Below are 14,100 nucleotides of genomic sequence, written 5' to 3'. Positions count from 1 at the left end.
GCAGGAGGTAGCACCGAGGTCCCTTCTCACTCTCAGGCTGGTTCCCCTCCCCGGAAGATTCCTGATCGTACTTTACACATATTAAAGCGAACCCTAGAAGAAAATCCAACATTAACAGCTAAGCAACTGAAAGAACAGAACCCTAAATTGTTGAGCGACGTCAGTGTTCGTACGATTCAGGAAAACCTGTCGAAGCGCCTCGACTTCGAGAAAGTGATCGCGCGAAAGAAGCCCGCTGTAACTTTGAAACAAAGGCAGAGGAGGGTTGCTTTTGCCAAGACATACAAGGATTGGACCTTGGAGCAGTGGCGTAGTGTCTTGTGGAGTGACGAAGCGACCTTTTGTGTGAGTGAGACGACCGGGAAAAAAGTGTGGCGGCGAAGGGGGTCAGATCCTCTTAAGCCTAATCTCACGGCCAAGACAGTTAAGCACCCAGCATCGCTTATGGTCTGGGGTTCGTTTGCCTACGGTGGTGCCCCAAGCCTTGTTGTTTTGCCTAAAGGCATAACGGTTAATGCTGACCGCTATTTGAACATTTTAAAAGACAATTTAGCGGATTGTTTTGCGGCTACAGGAGCTGAAATTTTTCAGCAGGACGGTGCCCCTTGCCATACGGCTAAAAAAGTGAAAAAGTGGCTGGAAAATAGCGAAGTGAACTATATTCCTGATTGGCCAGGTCAAAGTCCTGATAATTCGCCCATTGAGAACCTTTGGGCGATAGTTAAAGCCCGCCTTCGTAAAGAAGTGACGACCAACGTGACACTTCTCGAGGCGGCGCTCCATAAGGTGTGGGCAGAAATACCTGCCGATATACTACAAAACCTCGCTGATTGTGTTCCTCAACGACTTTTGGAGGTCAAGAAGAGGAAAGGCTACCCTATAGACAAGTAGCAGGGATATTGGTGAGTGTTCAATTAAATTTTTATTGATTTATATTGTGTATTAGTGTAGATATGGGGGGGGGACCAAAATGAATGCACGGCGGATGCTGCCCGGACAGACCGACCCGCGCTGACTGTATATATATATGTGTGTGTTTGTATGTATTTTATGGTGTACATAAAGTATGTAACACATATGATATATTTCTATATATTATTATTATTATTATCATTAATTGCTAAACTACAACCCTAATTAAGAAAGAAGGATGCTATAAGCCCAGGGGCCCCAACATGAAAAATAGCCCATTGAGGAAAGGAAACAAGGTAAAATACAATATTTTAAGAACAGTAACAACAATAAAATAGATATTTCCTATATAAACTATACATACTTTAACAAAACAAGAGAAGAGACATTAGATAGAATATTGTGCCCGAGTGTACCCTCAAGCAAGAACTCTAACCCAAGACAGAGGAAGACCATGGTACCGAGGCTATGGCACTACCCAAGGATAGAGTACAATGGTTTTATTTTGGAGTGTCCTTCTCCCAGAAGAGCTGCTTACCAAAGCTGAAGAGTCTCTTCTACCCTTTCCAAGAGGAAAGTAGCCACTGAAAAATTACAGTGCAGTAGTTAACCTCTTGGGTGAAGAAGAATTGTATGGTAATCTGTGTTGTCAGGTGTATGAAGACAGAGGAGAATCTGTAAAGAATAGGCCAGACTATACGTTCTATGTGTAGGCAAAGGGAAAGAACCGTAACCAGAGAGAAGGATCCAATGTAGTACTGTCTGGCCAGTCAAAGAACCTCATAACTCTCTTGCGGTAATATCTCACACGAACACACACACGCGCGCACGCACACACACACACACACACACATATATATATATATATATATATATATATATATATATATATATATATATATATATATATACCAATCTCCAGTAAAATTATGAGATATAGAAGTATAATATCATCAGAAAATATCATAATGTTGTTTATGAAGAAGCCTTTGATATTGTGCACCAGCCAATTTTATCAACAGTCTTGTGTCATTATGAAATTCCTCTTAAATATATAGATATGATTAAGTCTGTTCATGAGCGTAGCAAGTGCAAAGTTAATGTTAATGGAGTCTTATCAAAAGAATTTCCTGTGAATAGTGGAGTACTCGAGGGGAATGTGTTGCCATCTATGTTGTTTATCCTCCTCATGCATTTTGTAATGGGTAGCACAGTCGGAGATGGTGGAGAAAGATTGGACTGGATTGGTGATAGGAATTTAGCAGACCTAGAGTGTATTGATGATGCTGTCCTTGTTAACACAATACCACAGGATTTGCAATGCTTGCTTACCAGAATGCATGAAATATCACACGAGCTTAAGCTGAAGATAAATAGAAGAAAGATAGATGATGAGAACGGAGTATTGTAATTATTATTGTTATTACTTGCTAAGCTACAACCCTAGTTGGAAAAGCAGGATGCTATAATCCAAGGGCTCCAAAAGGGGAAAAAATAGCTCAGCAAGGAAAGGAAAAAAGGAAATAAACTAAAAGAGAAGCAACCAACAGTCAAAATAACATACTTTAAGAACAGTAGAAACATTAAATTAGATCTTTTGTACATAAACTATAAAAACGTAAGGAAAAAAAGAGGAAGAGGAATAAGATAGAACATTGTGCCCGAGTGTACCCTCAAGCAAGAGAACTCTACCTAAAGGACGTGGAAAATCATGGTACAGAGGCTAAGGCACTACCCAAGACCAGAGAACAACGGTTTGATTTTGGAGTGGCCTTCTCCTAGAAGAGTTGCTTACCATAGCTAAAAAGTCTCTTGTACCCTTACCAAGAGGAAAGTAGCCACTAAAAAATTACAAGGCAAAAGTTAACCCCTTGAGCGAAGAAGAACTGTTTAGTAATTTCAGTGTGGTCAGGTGTATGAGGACAGAGGAGGATGTAGATAGAATAGGCCAGACTATTCGGATTATTTGTGGGCAAAGGAAAAATGAGTCGTAACCAGAGAGAAGAATCCAATGTGCTACTACCTGGCCAGTCAAAGGTAGTATCTCAACGGGAGGCTGGTGCCCTGACCAACCTACTACCTGCAATAGAAGTTGAAATATCATTGGAAGAAGAAAGGGTTAATGAGGTAGAATTTAGGAATTATGATCTGTAATGCAGGGTTTTTAGAATTAGAGTTTAGTGAAAGATTGAAAACAACAAATCAGACAATGGCTAGGTTAAGTAAAATTTGGAAATAAAATCGCCTGAAATTACTCATAAATGTCAGACTATATATCAGTTCAGTGAGATTGGTGCTACTCAATGAACATGAGTCATGGTATGACAATGGAACAATTTCCCATAGATTTAGTAGATTTAAGAACAAAACCCTCAGAAGGATATTTAGAGTTAAATGGCAGGACACGACTAGAAATTAAACTATAAGAGAGATTACTCGAGAGCCATATGTGGATGAGATCATGATGAGGGGTAGATGGAGTTGGTTTGGCCATGCTTTTCGTACTCCCCAAGAGACATAGTTCACCAAACGTTCAGCTGAGTTCCACAAGGCACTAGAAGAGTTAAAAGACCCAGCCCTATATGGTTGAGGACTATGAAGCGCGAAGTAGATGATGAATGGAGAAGTATTGAACTAAAAGCTCAAAATAGAGACGACTGGTGAAATCTAACCGAGAGACGATGATGATGATTATAAAAGTATCTTAACTTTTGTATTAATACAGCAAACATGGGAATATAATCCTGATCTTCCTTATTGGTATTACAGCCAGGACCCCGCTTCTCCATAAAAAAAGGTATGAAAAAAATGAAGGTAGCAATTGAAAAATATCAACTAATCATTTTTGTCCTCTCTACGATATATCCATTTATTTCTTTAGTATATAACATATATATATATATATATATATATATATATATATATATATATATATATATATATGCATATATATATATATATATATATATATATATATATATATATATATATATATATATATATGCAAATATATATATATATATATATATATATATATATATATATATATATAATATATATATATATATATATATATATATATATATATATATATATATATATATATATATATATATATATATAGATATATATATATATATATATATATATATATATATATATATATAATATATATATAGAGATATATATATATATATATATATATATATATATATATTATATATATATATATATATATATATATAATATATATATATATATATATATATATATATATATATATATATATATCATATATATTCATATATATGATGAATTTTTCACATATAAACGTGTTTTTCATATTCAAATAAACCATATATTGTAATACATTAATGTCATGATTCTCTTATCGACCTAAGGATCAGAGTCCCAAGGCGCAACCACCCAAAGGCAGTAGCTTCTGACTGGCCGGGAATCGAACCCTGGTCCAGGAAGCTTGTAATGACTGGGACATAGCACTTAGCCGCTGTCACTATCATTACAAGCTTCTGTACCAGGGTTCGATTCCCGGACGGTCAGAAGCTACTGCCTTTAGGTGGTTCCGCCCTTGGACTCTCATCTTGAGGTTGATAAGAAAATCCAAACATCAATGTAATAAAATGTATGGCTTATTTGATATATATATATATATATATATATATATATATATAAATATATATATATATACATATATATATATGCATATAAATACATATAGATATACAGTATATACATATATATATGAATTACCGTCATCATCATTATCAACTCTTCCTACGCCTATTGACGCAAGGGACCTCGGTTAGATTTCGCCAGTCATCTCTATCTTGAGCTTTTAATTCTATTCTTTTTCATTCATCATCTACTTCACGTTTTATAGTCCTCAGCCATGTAGGCCTGGGTGTTCCAACTCTTCTAGTGCCTTGTGGAACCCAGTTAAAAATTTGGTGAACTAATGTCTCTTGGGGAGTGCAAAGAGCATGCCCAAACTACCTCCATCTTCCCTTCACCATGATCTCATCTACATATGGCACTCGAGTAATCTCTCATATAGTTTCATTTCTAGTCCTGTCCAGCCATTTAACTCCCAATATCCTTCGGAGGGCTTTGTTCTCAAATCTACAAAATCTGTTGAAGATTGTTTTATTGTCATACCATTCTCACGTCCATACAGTAACAACAATCTCACTAAAATTATATATAGTTTGATTTTTATATGTAAATTAAGGCGATTTGATTTCCAAATTCTACTTAACATATCCATTGACTAATTTGCTTTTTGCAATCTTTCTCTATACTCTAATTCTACAGTATTGAAGATCATACTTCCTAAATACTTAAATGATTATATCTCATTGATCCTTTCCCTTTCCAATGATATTTCATCTTCCATTGCATATTCCTTTCTCATCATCTTTGTCTTTCTTCTATTTATCTTAAGCCTAACATCGTTGGATATTTCATGCATTCTGGTAAGCAAGCATTGCAAATCCTGTGGTGTTCTGGTAATAATGACAGCATCTTGGTCTGCTAATTTCCTATTACCAATCCAGTCCAATCCCTCTCCACAATTTCTGACTGTTCTACCCATTACAAAATGCATGAGGATGATAAACAACATGGGTAACAACACATTCCCTTGGAGTACCCCGCTGTTCATTGGAAATTCATTGGATAGGACTCCACTATCATCAACTTTGCCCTTGCTATGCCCATGAACAGACTCATCCAAATATACATATTTCAGAGGAATTCCATGATAACGCATATAGCATATATCCATACAACTATATTGTATATAAAAAACAGAAATTGGTTCAAATATTTCTAGTCCACTGCAGGACAAAGGCCTAGGGAATGATTTCTATCATGTTTGGGGTTTGGCCATTATCATCGCCGCGCTGGCCACCGTGGATTGGTGATGGTGGTGGTCTTTTGTCTGATCGCTCACTGCAAAACAGCCTAGTATTGGTGACCCTGATTAAAACAGCTTTGCTGATCATGGCGATACATAAACCCTTATGTTTCATGCCTTAAACTTAAGAATTTCAGACTCACTTGTACGTCCACTCTTCATCTGATAACCGTTGATACTCAAAATTCGTGTTTTGTAAAACACTTTCATTTAACTTGGAGGTTGTGACGAGTTTAAGGTTTTTAAGGATTTTGAGAGGCCCTGAAGAATAAAAAAGCTCCGTTATTATGAAAAAGCAGAGATTACTATTTTGCAAGGAGGGTAATCAATGCTTGGGGTCGTTCTTAATGTAGCAGGAAGATATAGGCTCCTGAAACATTCACTTACGTTACTTGCACATTATGACTCAAGTAGCACATATTTCAATGGTAATTGAATGTGTACTTGATCTTGCAGAAATCGATAAGAACATGACAGCTAGGAACAAACTTTTTAACTATGCCAAAAGAAAATAGATATGGATTCATTTCGTCTTTTGAGGTCTAGAACCAAGCTTAGGTCATGAAATGTTAAATGGTGTCCTTATCTTTATTACCCGAAGTAAGGTAATCTTATTCCTGGAGTAACAAAGTTTAATTATGCAGAGTAACTGGTATCTCACTCATTCACTCTAAAGTCGTAATGAAGTGGTAAACATTATTATCCTCAACACAGGAATCTCTCTCTCTCTCTCTCTCTCTCTCTCTCTCTCTCTCTCTCTCTCTCTCTCTCTCTTTCATTTAATTATTATCATCCCAACATGACTAATCTCTCTCTCTCTCTCTCTCTCTCTCTCTCTCTCTCTCTCTCTCTCTCTCTCTCTCTCTCTCTCTCTCTTCTCCTAAAATAAAAGTTCCATGTTGTAATCAATTTCCCGTAGGTAATGCATTGACATCATATCGAATTATACTGATCACTGCAAGCAATTCCTCGTATAGGCTTTTGAAAAAGTATCTAAAGAAAGACAGATTTATCGGCCTCCAAAACGCGCTTCCTTTCCAAAAGTGAATGATAGTAATAGCGTCTGGAGACATAGTGCTGCAAAATATGATACAAGATTTGAATAGAGAAAGCAGAAATGTAGGACTGAAAATAAATATGCCTAAAAGTTCAATTGAAATGCAGACATCAAATAAGGGTTATGGGACCTCTAGAGATTGTTAATGCATATACGTACTTAGGACAGACTGCAAGTGTTTCCCAAAGACACAAGACCAAAATTAAAAGAAAAATAAGCATAGGAAAGAGAGATTTTGGTAAACAAGATGGGATTATGAATTGTAAAATTTCACTATATCTAAAAAGCAAAATATTTAATGAGATGGTTTTACTCGTATTAACTTATATTTAAGAAACTTGGAGTCTTGCTAAAGCCTTAGAAAATGACCTAGTTACAACTCAGAGTTATGAAAAAATGGTAGGAGACAAAAAGTGCAACATGGATACGTGAGCAAACTAAAGTAGAGAATATCTTAATATCATGTAAGAAAAAGACATATAAAGGACATATAATAAGAATGACAGACAATTGTTGGATATTGACAATAAAAGAATGGGTCCTTAGAGATTTCAAACGAAACATTGGAAGGAAGAGAAGGTGATGGATTGACGAACTAGAAAATTTGCGGGTATAAGCTAGGATAGAAAGAACATAAACAGACGCGACTGGAAGGGCATGTCTGAGGCTTCGTTCTGCAGTATGCTAGTACGGCTGTAACGGCTGATAATGATGATGATGATGACGAATATATATATATATATATATATATATATATATATATATATATATATATATATATATATAATCATATATTTATAAATACATATATGTATATATATATATATATATATATATGTGTGTATATATATATATGTATATATATATATATATATATATATATATATATATATATATATACATGTGTGTATATATATATCATATATATAAATATATATATGTATATATATAAACATATATATGTATATATATAAACATATATATATATATATATCATATCATATCATATATATAAATATATATATATATATATATATATATATATATATATATATATATATATACATATGTATGTATGCGTGTGTGTATGTATATGCAATAATAACACCGATAATTATATGTAGCCGTTTCTAGTACACTGAAGGACGAAGATTTCAGGCATGTCCACGTTCATGTCTAGAGTTTGCTCAGTTTTCCTAGCCACGCTAGCCACTGTGGGTTGTTGATAGTGGGAGACTTTAGTCTGATCACTCACAGAAAAGAAATCTGGTACTGGTGCACCTGACTAGTACAGCCATACTGATTTAAATGTAAAGGAATAAATAGCTAAAATCATATTCATTGGTACAAGTCATAATGTATCTCAAATCACATTACATACCATTCTAAACTTTAATCGTGCTTTTCAATGGACACGTATCTGAAATATGTAGAAAAGTAAATGGAACCATAATATATTTAAACAGAATTAAAGATAGATTCGATATTGAAATGAGGGCGATGGTAGTTCAGTCGCTTGCAGTGAGCATAATAAATTATTATTTGAAGATTTGGGGAACTACTATTAAACAACAATTACAACGGGTTCAAAAACTACAAACATTTGCTGCATAAGTAGTTGATGGTAGGCCCAAAAAATATGATCCATGCATTACCAATTTTAGATAAATTAGAATGGCTAAATGTTGAACGAAGGGTTAAATTCGACATTTTTGTTAGAGTTTATAAAGTTAGGCGAAGTTTAATACCAACTTGGCTTTTTAGGTTTATAACAGTTGGAGCTGGGAAGGACAGACGAACGAGACAGAACAATGGCCTTTAAATACCGAGAACAACTACAGACTTGGGAAGTTGATGCTTTACGGTACGAGGACCAACGATGTTCAATACCATACCTGAGTCATTGAAAACAACGTCGAATCTCGACACTCTTAAAGAAAATCTTAGGAAATATATGTTTTCTAAAATATTTTAGTTACAAATTTGTTGACAGGTTTTATGTATTTCTGTATTTGTTTATTTTTTTTTAATATTTTATTGTGTCTATTATAATGTTACACCTAGCGTAGAATTTTAATGAGCTTTACTTTTATTGAATTAAAACGTTTTTCTATTTAAAATTCGTAATAATGCAAGTAGTGTACCAGATGTATCTTAGATGGTAGTCAAATAACTTCTATAAAATTATCATTCATGTGAATGCTAAATTTTAATGTAACATAAGGAAATCTAGAAATATCAATAATCACTATTTGTTGTTTTACATATAATGTGAAATACACAATGTATATATTGGAAATAAAGTGTTATTATTATTATTATTATTATTATTATTATTATTATTATTATTATTATTATTATTATTATTATTATTATTATTATTGTCACCTCATTAAAGTGTTTTATATATATATTTTTTTTTTTGACTGTAAACAGTACTGGGTATGATCAATGTCTCTACTCTGGCCAGCATATGCTTTGTGAGCTTTTATAAGTGATAGTACACTTATTTTTCCAGATATCTAGCGAGATATAGATTGATTTCAACTTTTACATATGCAGACATACACATAATTATATATATATATATATATATATATATATATATATATATATATATATATATATATATGTATACAATTAGTATATGTATATATATATGTATATATATATACAATTAGTATATATATATATATATATATATATATATACAATTAGTATATATATATATATATATATATATATATATATATATATATATATATATATATATGTATATATACATATATATATGTATATATACATATATATATGTATATATACATATGTGTATATATATACACATATCTAAATAATATATATATATACATATATATATATATATATATATATATATATATATATATATATATATATATATATATATATAAATATGTATATATATATATATGCATATATATATATATATATATATATATATATATATATATATATATACTGTATATATATCTATATATACATTTTTACGTGTTTTTCATATTCAAATAAGCCATATATATTTTTGATTAATGTCTGGATTCTCTTAACGACCTCGGGATCAAAGCCCCAGGCGAAATCACACAAAGACAAGAGCTTGGCTCCGGCCGGGAATCGAACCCTGGTCGGCAAGCTTATATAGACAGTGACTAACCCCTTCGGCCACGAAGAAAGATAAAAGTCAATGACAATTCTACTGTACTTATACCTGTCGAATTCAGGTATTTTGTACTTAGAATTGAAATCAACCCATCTTCACCATCGTAGCTAATTGGTAGTTTGTTACTTGGCATTCAATTAATGATAAATTTTGCACATTTTTACGTGTTTTTCATATTCAAATAAGCCATATATATTTTTGATATATTAATGTCTGGATTCTCTTAACGACCTCGGGATCAAAGCCCCAGGCGAAATCACACGAAGACAAGAGTTTGGCTCCGGCCGGGAATCGAACCCTGGTCGGCAAGCTTATATAGACAGTGACTAACCCATTCGGCCACGAAGAAAGATAAAAGTCAATGACAATTCTACTGTACTTATACCTGTCGAATTCAGGTATTTTGTACTTAGAATTGAAATCAACCCATCTTCACCATCGTAGCTAATTGGTAGTTTGTTACTTGGCATTCAATTAATGATAAATTTTGCACATTTTTACGTGTTTTTCATATTCAAATAAGCCATATATATTTTTGATATATTAATGTCTGGATTCTCTTAACGACCTCGGGATCAAAGCCCCAGGCGAAATCACACGAAGACAAGAGCTTGGCTCCGGCCGGGAATCGAACCCTGGTCGGCAAGCTTATATAGACAGTGACTAACCCATTCGGCCACGAAGAAAGATAAAAGTCAATGACAATTCTACTGTACTTATACCTGTCGAATTCAGGTATTTTGTACTTAGAATTGAAATCAACCCATCTTCACCATCGTAGCTAATTGGTAGTTTGTTACTTGGCATTCAATTAATGATAAATTTTGCACATTTTTACGTGTTTTTCATATTCAAATAAGCCATATATATTTTTGATATATTAATGTCTGGATTCTCTTAACGACCTCGGGATCAAAGCCCCAGGCGAAATCACACGAAGACAAGAGCTTGGCTCCGGCCGGGAATCGAACCCTGGTCGGCAAGCTTATATAGACAGTGACTAACCCATTCGGCCACGAAGAAAGATAAAAGTCAATGACAATTCTACTGTACTTATACCTGTCGAATTCAGGTATTTTGTACTTAGAATTGAAATCAACCCATCTTCACCATCGTAGCTAATTGGTAGTTTGTTACTTGGCATTCAATTAATGATAAATTTTGCACATTTTTACGTGTTTTTCATATTCAAATAAGCCATATATATTTTTGATACATTAATGTCTGGATTCTCTTAACGACCTCGGGATAAAAGCCCCAGGCGAAATCACACAAAGACAAGAGCTTGGCTCCGGCCGGGAATCGAACCCTGGTCGGCAAGCTTATATAGACAGTGACTAACCCATTCGGCCACGAAGAAAGATAAAAGTCAATGACAATTCTACCGAGGTCGTTAAGAGAATCCAGACATTAATATATCAAAAATATATATGGCTTATTTGATCTATATATACATATATATGCATATATATATATATATATATATATATATATATATATATATATATATATATATATATATATATATATATAATGTATGTATCAGAGCAGTGCAATAGGAGTATTATAGTTTGCCATGCCCCAACAAATAATTCCCCTGAAGAAAGGGAAGATGAATACTATGGAAAACTGCGGAGTGTAATAGATGAGATCCGAGAGAGAGAGATATATGAAAATTGTGAGTGGAGACTTCAATGCTAAAGTTGGAAGGAATATTCAATGTAAAGATAATGCGGTGGGTGTTGTGGGTCTTGGTGAAGTTGCAAATGAAAATGAAGCCCATTTTATAATTTTTTGTTAAACAAAAAAATATGTTATTGAAGGTACTCTTTTTCAGTACAAGGACATCCACAAATATACATGGACTTCACCATGTGGCAATTACAAAAATCAAATAAATCACCTAGCCGTTAATAAAGAGAGAAGTAGGACTCTGGGAAATTTAAGAAGTTATAAAGGTTCAGATATTGGTAGTGATCATCAGCTCCTCATTGCCATACTGAAATTAAAACTGAAAGCACCCAACAGAAATGTACTTAGAATACCTAGGTTTGATACAACTAAGATTTTAGAAGATGAACACAGAGGAACCTTTGTAATTGAATGTAGGAATCGACTTACAGTCTTAGAGACTTTAAACGACGAGTAGCAGACAATTAATGAAGAATGGTGTGATAATAAGAATATATATTAGTTTTTCATTTATCATATTAAGTTTGCTTCTTAAATTTCATGAATTTGTTCCATAAAAGTTTGTGATTATTATGAATTATTATTCATTATAAAATACAACATGAATCCATCGTTCACTGACGAGGCTAAGGCTTGGGTAATATTTCCTTTTGAATGGTCTATGTCATTAATTTTCATTGAACATACTAATTCTGACGCACTCATAAAAATAAATGATTTCAATTTATTGCAATTAATTCAAGAAATTGTTCAAACGATGACCATTACGGGAACATGAAAATGTATTTCTTTAAAGAAAATAATACATGGAAATAATTTTTTAGATATTCAAATTCATACTCTCTTGGCAAAGCGTCAGTAAATTATCTTCCGAATGATATGCAATTTTATTCTATTCATGCCAGCTATTATGCATTCATAACTAGTAACATTTAAGAAAATCATGAGATTCTTTAAAAGGAGTTTGTAGTTCGTCTTAATGCTACAATACTAAATTTTCTATCATTTAGAATTGGGTTTTTTTCTTGAAGTATACGTTTAGAAACAAAAATAAAAAGTCTTTACTATTCTATAATAAGATATTCATCAGTACCAAAGCAATAACAACCATGGAAACCTTTTCCAAAATGTCTCTAATCATATGAAGGACATTTCTATTAATAACAACTAATGAACTTGTAAATATATTGTCACAGTCTTTATTAGTGTGTAAAGTATCAGAGGAAGGTTAAAGATACGGATACGGATAAGGATAGCGATCAGATTGCTGTGTTGTGAGGGAAAAGAAATACATAGAATTAAGATAATGAAATTAGATAGAGAAATATCGACATAAAATGGAGATGAGGAAAATGAAAATTACTTGTTCATAAATTGGGTGAAATATTACCATAAAAATCTATTAAGCAAAACTGAAAAAGCTAAGAGATACTGGGTGAATAGACCGAACCCACTGAAAAAAAAAAAACATACCCAGGAAGAGAAAAAGGGACCCACGCAGAAGACAAGGGTTGGCGTAATAAGGATAAGACTTTTTGCAAGGCTGTACGGCGTAATTGCGCCGTATCTCATCAAGCGTGCTGGAGGCCTAGATAATTGAGACAAGAGATGGTACTTTTGCACACGTACAGGCATATATGTATACAGATATTTCTTATTAATGTAGCAACTCATTTCATTATCATTATTCTTAGCAAGTTAATTGTCACCTTTAAATAATTCCAGCAATATTAAAGTCAATTTGCAATAAGTTCTATTTTCTAGTTTTCAATTTCTTTGTAGTTAAACGTGGATTTCATTATCCGTAGATTGATTTTGTTACAAATTGTGCAATACTAATGCGAGAAAACCTACGATTACTGTTATTACTAAGCATCATCTACGCGCTGTTCAATTTATCATAACATTACTAAGAATAAGAATTTGAATTTGTCTGTTCGTCATTTATAAAAATGATACCGTCCATTTCCAGAGGCACCATTTACTTTTAACGATGTGTGCATACATTAATGACCTTTAAAGTACTTTTCACTCTGGAAGAATATTTTCGAGTAAAAGCAATTTTTAATGAAGCAAGAGACGAAGAGGTCTAAATATGGTAACAAGCGGGAATTCTGTAATTCGAATGAACAAGAAATTTTTGGGAAAAGTGATAATATACTCTTTTAGATGGTCGGATTTATGGAATTTAGGTCTCTAGTTATTTGTATAAAAACTGTCATTCTGTGCATCTTGACTTTAAAAGGAAATTTCTACTCGACAAATGCGATCCTTAACCAAAATATGAAATACAAAATCTTGAGTGTT

General features: G+C 33.1%; 1 protein-coding gene and 1 long non-coding RNA gene across 2 annotated transcripts in view; one reads left to right on the top strand and one right to left on the bottom strand.

Moving 5' to 3' along the window:
* Nucleotides 1-9,132, top strand: part of LOC137631146 (uncharacterized) — a 65,257-nt gene extending 56,125 nt beyond the window's left edge. Inside the window, exon 3 of the long non-coding RNA XR_011041864.1 lies at nt 8,670-9,132. This is a non-coding gene — a long non-coding RNA (uncharacterized lncRNA). The remainder of the gene's footprint in view (nt 1-8,669) is intronic.
* Nucleotides 1-14,100, bottom strand: part of LOC137631145 (uncharacterized) — a 284,642-nt gene that overhangs the window by 236,327 nt on the left and 34,215 nt on the right. The gene's annotated exons all lie outside the window — the stretch shown is intronic.

This window comes from Palaemon carinicauda, chromosome 39, assembly GCF_036898095.1.
Source record: "Palaemon carinicauda isolate YSFRI2023 chromosome 39, ASM3689809v2, whole genome shotgun sequence".
Lineage (NCBI taxonomy): Eukaryota > Metazoa > Arthropoda > Malacostraca > Decapoda > Palaemonidae > Palaemon > Palaemon carinicauda.
The sequence above is the reverse complement of the archived record's forward strand: the minus strand, read 5'-3'. Positions and strand labels throughout refer to the sequence as shown.